General features: G+C 48.3%; 1 pseudogene; it reads left to right on the forward strand.

Moving 5' to 3' along the window:
• The first annotated feature begins 1,971 nt into the window (after positions 1–1,971).
• Positions 1,972–2,452, forward strand: LOC129045224 (peptidyl-prolyl cis-trans isomerase A-like; annotated as a pseudogene).
• Positions 2,453–6,502: the final 4,050 nt, after the last annotated feature.

Genomic DNA, 6,502 nt, shown 5'->3' on the forward strand with positions numbered 1-6,502 from the left:
GTTGGTCAGGCTGGTCTTGAACTCCTGACCTCAAATGATCTGCCTGCCTCAGCCTCCCAAAGTGCTGAGATTACAGGAGTGAGCCACCACACCTGGACTTGGATTGGATCCTGGAACAGAAAAAGGACATAAGTGGAAAAACTGGTGAAATCTGAATAAAGTTTGTGGTTTAGTTGATAGTGTTATAGCAATGTTAATTTGTTTGATAAAGGTAGCAAGGTTATGTAAGAAGCTAACATTAGAGAAAGCTGAGTGGATATACAAGAAATGTCTCTGCTATCTTCGTAAGTTTGCTGTAAATCTAAAATTATTTCAAAAATAAAAAAATTAGCTGACAATTACCAACTGCTTTGCATATGCCAGGCACTGTGCCAAGTTCTTTAGATACATATTTTTTTTTTCAAATTTCATCCATAACGTTTTATGCCTTTTGAAAACACACGAATCGGAGTCCAGGAGCTATGGGCTACAGTGAGCCAAGCTGTGATTGCACTACTGCAGTCCAGCCTGGGCAACAGAGTGGGACCCTGTCTCTAAAAAAGAAAAAAAAATCACATATCAAATACAGCAAAATGTTAAGATTTGACCATATTTATGGAGTTGTGGGAATATAGGTGTTTATTATATGATTTTGTATATTTTAAAAAATATTTCGTCACTTTAAAAATTAAAAAATAAATCTACTAACTTCTAAATTAGGAACATCCTACTCCGTATTTAGGTTTGGAAACCATCAAGTCAAATGGATTTTAGGAAGTATTCTGGGCTGGGCGCAGTGGCTCACGCCTGTAATCCCAGCACTTTGGGAGGCCGAGGCAGGCAGATCACTTGAGGTCAAGTGTTGGAGAACAGCCTGGCCAACACCGTGAAACCCTATCTCTACTAAAAATACAAGAATTAGTGGGGTGTGGTGGCGCATATCTGTAGCTCTAGCTACTCGGGAGGCTGAGACACAAGAATCGCTTGAACCTGGGAGGCAGAGGCTGCAGTGAGCCAAGATTGCGCCACTGTACTCCAACCTGGGTGATAGAGCGAGACTCTGTCTCCAAAAAATAAATAAATAAAAATAAAACTTTAAAGAGGCTATATTACAAATAATCTTGCTTAAGAAAAAAGGTAATGATGACTCAGTTGGTAGTATTTAGATAAAGTAACTGTGTTGAAGAGAAGCTAAGCCAGTGAGTCATACTCTCCATCATTTCTTTCACTCCTCACAATCCTGTAGGGTGGGTCATGTGAACACCATTTTATGGGTGAGAACACAGGCCCAGGGAGATTAGGCCAGAATAGCAGCTAGTATTGGTTGACAAATTTATTGTCTACCCGTGCCTTAGTCAGTCAGGCTAGGCCAATGACTCTGACAGCCCCAAAACCTGAGTGACCTAAACTCAGCAACACTATTTATTGATTGATATTTTTATTTTTGAGATAGCGACTCACTCTGTTGCCCAGGCTGGAGTGCAGTGGTACGATCACAGCTCACTGCAGCCTCGACTTTCTGGGTTCAGCCTCCCAAGTAGTTGGGACCACAGGCACATGCCACCACACCCGGCTGATTTTTTGTAGAGACAGGGTCTCCCTATGTTACCACTGTGTTCCCAAACTCCTGGGCTCAAGCAATCCTCCTGCCTTGGCCTCCCAAAGTGCTGGGATGACAGGCATGAGCCACCACACCTGGCAGGCCATGCTTTATTTTTTATTCACAACACAGGTTGATGGAGGGCCAGGAGAGTAAGCATGGAGGAATGGAGGCCAGGTCTACTACTGCCCCTCAAGTTCCATGGTCCAGAACCAGTCACATGGCCACACCTAACTGCAGGGGAAGCCAGGAAGTAGTCTAGGGTGGTGCCCAAGAAGAAGAGGAAACTGCAGATATTGGTGATCATGAGCTTTCTACAGCAGGCATTAAAAAAAACAAAAACAGGCTTTGCAGACGCCACCGCCACTGCCAGGAGCCCTGTACTATCAGCCATGGTTAACCCCACCGTGTTCTTTGACATCTCCGCGAGCCCTTAGGCTGTGTCTCCTTCGAGCTGTTTGCAGACAAAGTTTCAAAGACAGCAGAAAACTTTCGTGCTCTGAGCACTGGAGAGAAAGGATTTGGTTGTAAGGGTTCCTGCTTTCACAGAATTATTCCAGGGTTTATGTGTCAGGGTGGTGACTTCACACGCCATAATGGCACTGGTGGCAAGTCCATCTACCGGGAGAAATTCGATGACGAGAACTTCATCCTAAAGCATACATGTCCTGGCATCTTGTCCATGGCAAATGCTGGACCCAACACAAACGGTTCCCAGTTTTTCATCTGCATTGCCAAGACTAAGTGGTTGGATGGCAAGCATGTGGTCTTTGGCAAGGCGAAAGAAGGCATGAATATTGTGGAGGCCATGGAGGGTCCAGGAATAGCAAGACCAGCAAGAAGATCACCATTGCTGACTGTGGACAACTCTAATAAGTTTGACTTGTGTTTTATCTTAACCTCCAGACCATTCCTTCTGTAACTCAGGAGAGCGCCCTTCCACCTGATTTGCTCGCAGTATCCTAGAATCTTTGTGCTCTCGCTGCAGTTCCCTTTGGGTGCCATGTTTTCCTTGTTCCCTTCCATGCCCAGCTGGATTGCAGAGTTAAGTTTATGATTATGAAATAAAAATGAAATGCCAAAAAAAATAAACAAAATATATACATACACATACACACATGTATAATTTATATGTATAATTTTTATATTTGTATTAATTTAGAAATTATATATGTATATATAACTAAACTCTCACAAACCCTAAGAGGTAGATATTGTTGTTATTCCCATTTTACAGATAAGAAAACTGAGGCTTAAAGAGCATAAGTAAACTTACTCAGGTTGCTTAGCTAGCAAGGTAGAATCATACTACCAATTCAGTCAGTGAACCTGTGTTCTTAAACACTTCAGGAGCCTCCATTCTGGATTGGCCTTAGTGACTTGCTGGCCAGGAGAATGCAGTAGAAGCAGCATTCTGGGGCTTCCGAGGCTGTCATAAGACACTTTGCATCTTCTGCCTGGGTCACTTGGAATGTGCTCTCTGGGAATCCTGAGCCACCCTGTAGAAGTCGGCCTGCGCCCCACTCTGCCATGCTGGAGTGGTCATGGGTAGGCCAACTGGTTGACAGCCTCACTGAGCCCAGACACTAGACATTTGAGTGACCCTTTCTTGGTCACTCCAGACCAGCACATCTGCCAGCGAAATACCACAGAGTGACCTCTGTCAATGCCACATGGAACAGCAAAATTGTTTACTGAACCCTCCTGAATTACTGACCTAAAATGAGATATCAGAAAATGCTCTTGTTTGGAGTCACTAAGTTTTGGGGTAGTTTGTTACACATCAATGGGTAACCAGCACAGGGGCAGAGCCAGGTCTGACCAGCAGCCCTGGCTTGTAGCCACTTCATTAGCCTCCAGAGGAGTGTGTGAGTGAGGAAGGGACAGGGCGGCCACATCCATCCCCCCGGTGCTGAGTGCATGGAGATGAGAGGCCCTGTGTGTACAGGGGAATGAAGATGGCAATAGAGCTCCACTGGAGACCAGGAAAGATGTTAGGGGCCCAAGGGGAATATTGGTGGCAAAGGGCTTGAGATGGGGAGGGTGGAGAGGCTACCAGAAAGAGAACCTTTCCCCGCTCCTCATCCACACCCCCAGCTCTTTCCTAAGCTCCAGCCATCCTACCTTCCTCCCAGGACAATAAACTCCCGCTGAGAGGCCCGAGATCTCCTTCCTTCCCTCGGCAAGGCCTCCTGGGGGTTCTGCTGGCCTCTAGTTCAGAGCCAGTCCTTGATGGCTGCCTCCTCTGCTTTCTGCCCTGGGGTGGGGTGGGCAGTTGCAGTGTGGACTCCGTAGCCAGGGAGGCCTTGGGGGAAACTTGATTGGGGAAAACTCAAGGGGAACTGGCCCACCCCATGACATCCTCCCCAGGTACTACCCTCCCTACCAATCAGGAGGAACCGCCACCATTATTCTCCTTTGCCTCAGATCACTCTGCTTTTCTCAGCTCATTCCCCCAGGTGTCTGAATTCATCTCCTCAACCGTGCTTCCTGAGCCGTATGAAGTCAGGTCAGCCTGGTCTCTCTCCTTGGGAGCTGCTAGCATTTCCCCTCCTCTGAGATTTTCTGCACTCCGGCTGCTACTTCAGAGCCTTCCATCAGCCCATTCTTCCCCCACCCCCACCCTCCCGCTCCCTCCTCAGAACCTTTCCCTTTCACACCTGTGCAGGTGTTCGGGCTTTGCCTCCTGGACCCTCTGAGCCTGAGATGGGGCTCCTGGGACCCATGACTAGGACCCCGTCAGACTAGGCTTGTGGGCTCCAGCTTAGTGATAGTGATTGCTAGGACCATCCTGACTTGAACAGTGATTGTGAGGGAGGGCCCAGGATCAGGGGCACACTTGAAAAGGAGTGCTGGAGAAGGCATCACTTAACTTGAGTGATGAACTTGCAGGCAGCAGTGCTAAGGGGGAAGCTTGGGAGTGGGGTGAAGAGGCTCTTCTGGTTGCTTTTCAGCCATGCCACATGAATATGAATGAGCACTCTGTCCAGCCTGTGCAAGGTACCCATTGTGCCAGCACCCCTTTCTGAGGGATTCCTGGCCTCACAAACTCTTTACAGGGTAGGTCTGTTGTCCTAGCCAGAGATGGTTGCATTAGGATGAGCCCTGTTTAAAAAAAAAAAAAAAAATTAGTGATGCTTGTTAAAGCACAGAAAGGAAGACTTCAGGACCACCGAGATGGGTGTGGGGACCACGACAGTGGGATTTTGCAGCGGGAAGAAGAGATTGGGCTCAACTCTGAATACGGCATGGACAAGTGGGAATTTATAGACAAGGAGAGGGGTAGAGTTAGTGGAAGGAAAATTACCAAGAGGAAGTATCAGGGATAAGAGGGGTTTTGGCTAAACTAGCCTAATAGGATTTTTGCTGAAAACAGGCCAGGATGGCTCGATATCACCTGAAGAAGGGTGGAGGAGAAACCTGATCAGATATGCAGGGGAGCGGGGGCAGGGAGGAGTTCCTGATAAACTGACTTAGCGGGGTTGTTGCTAAAACTCGATTTTACCAGGAAGTGCACAGGTGGGCCTAGGAGAAGGTTCAGGAGCCTGACTGAAGTTTGGTCGAGCCAAGAATCTTTGTCTGGAGCTGGATAGCGACTTCTACTTGCCTCCCAGTATTTATTCTCCCCTTTACTTTGGCAAAGAGCCTCGAGTGTTAGCTGGGTGGCCGTGAACCCAGCTAAAGTAGAACATCTCCCAGCCTCCTTGCAGGTAAGTGTGACCAAGTGACTACATTCTGGCAGATGAAATGTAAGTGGAATTCTTGTGTGGAACTTCTGAAAAGTCTCTTTGTAAGGGAAAGACTAGGCCGAGGCAGGTAGATCACCTGAGGTCAGGAGTTCAAGACCAGCCTGGCCAACATGATGAAACCCTGTCTCCACTAAAAACACAAAAATTAGCCGGCCATGGTGGTGGGTGCCTGTAGTCCCAGCTACTAGGGAGGCTGAGGCAGAAGAATTGCTTGAATCCTGGAGGGGGAGGTTGCAGTGAGCTGAGATGGTGCCACTGCACTCCAGCCTGGGCAACAGATGGAGACTCCATCTCAAAAAAAAAAAAAAAAAAAATCACCTCCACTGCCTGGAGTGTGAATGTGAGTGTGGGGCTCCCTGCTTGTCCTGAACTGCCTCTGCAGTCCAGGACGAGCGAGAGAGAAATGATTATCTTGAGAGAGAAATGATTATCTTGTTTAAGCCAAGTTGATAATTTCTGAGAGAGAAACGATTATCTTGTTTAAGCCACTATTTTTCAAGTCTCCGTTACTTGCCCCAAACCTGGTCTTAACTGTTCTGTCTCCTGACCCACAGGTAGCCAGAGGCCTGCGAGGCTCTTTCATGTAAGAGCTGTCATTGACGGGACAGGGAATTGCCCACCCAGTGAAGTGCTCTCTGGGAGAGTTTGAATGGGAGACAGAGTCAGAGGTGGCAGGTTGGGTTGGGAGGTGCCTGGAGAGAGAAATCCGGAAGCAGTAGCCAGAAGGCAGCAGAAGTCACCAAGAACCAGAGGCAGGCAGCTGCAGCCACAGGAACCTCAGAGGCAAAGCAGAGGAGAGTCCCCGTAACCAGAGCGCTGGGAGGCAGAGCAGTCTGCACTTGAGAACCCATGCGGAGCCGGCCAGGGAGCCACGGGCCATGCCGGGAGGCACTCCCATTGCCCAGCAGAGTCCTTGCTCTTAAGTGTGTTACTCATGAACCTCTGAGGTCACCTGAGTGGGGGTCCACCTTGTGGCATCTGAAAGAACCTCATCATTCACTTCTTGAACCTTGATCGGACCATGGGCACCACCTGAAGAGAGGGAGCACCTTTGGGAGGATGGCGGGTCAATGGATCCAGGCCTGTCCCAGAAATGGGCACCACACGGAGGTATGTGGCCCGATCTCACTCACTCTCCATCCAGCGCTGTCCCTCTTGAGAAGCAGCGACATGT

This window comes from Pongo pygmaeus, chromosome 8 (genome assembly GCF_028885625.2).
Source record: "Pongo pygmaeus isolate AG05252 chromosome 8, NHGRI_mPonPyg2-v2.0_pri, whole genome shotgun sequence".
Classification (NCBI taxonomy): domain Eukaryota; kingdom Metazoa; phylum Chordata; class Mammalia; order Primates; family Hominidae; genus Pongo; species Pongo pygmaeus.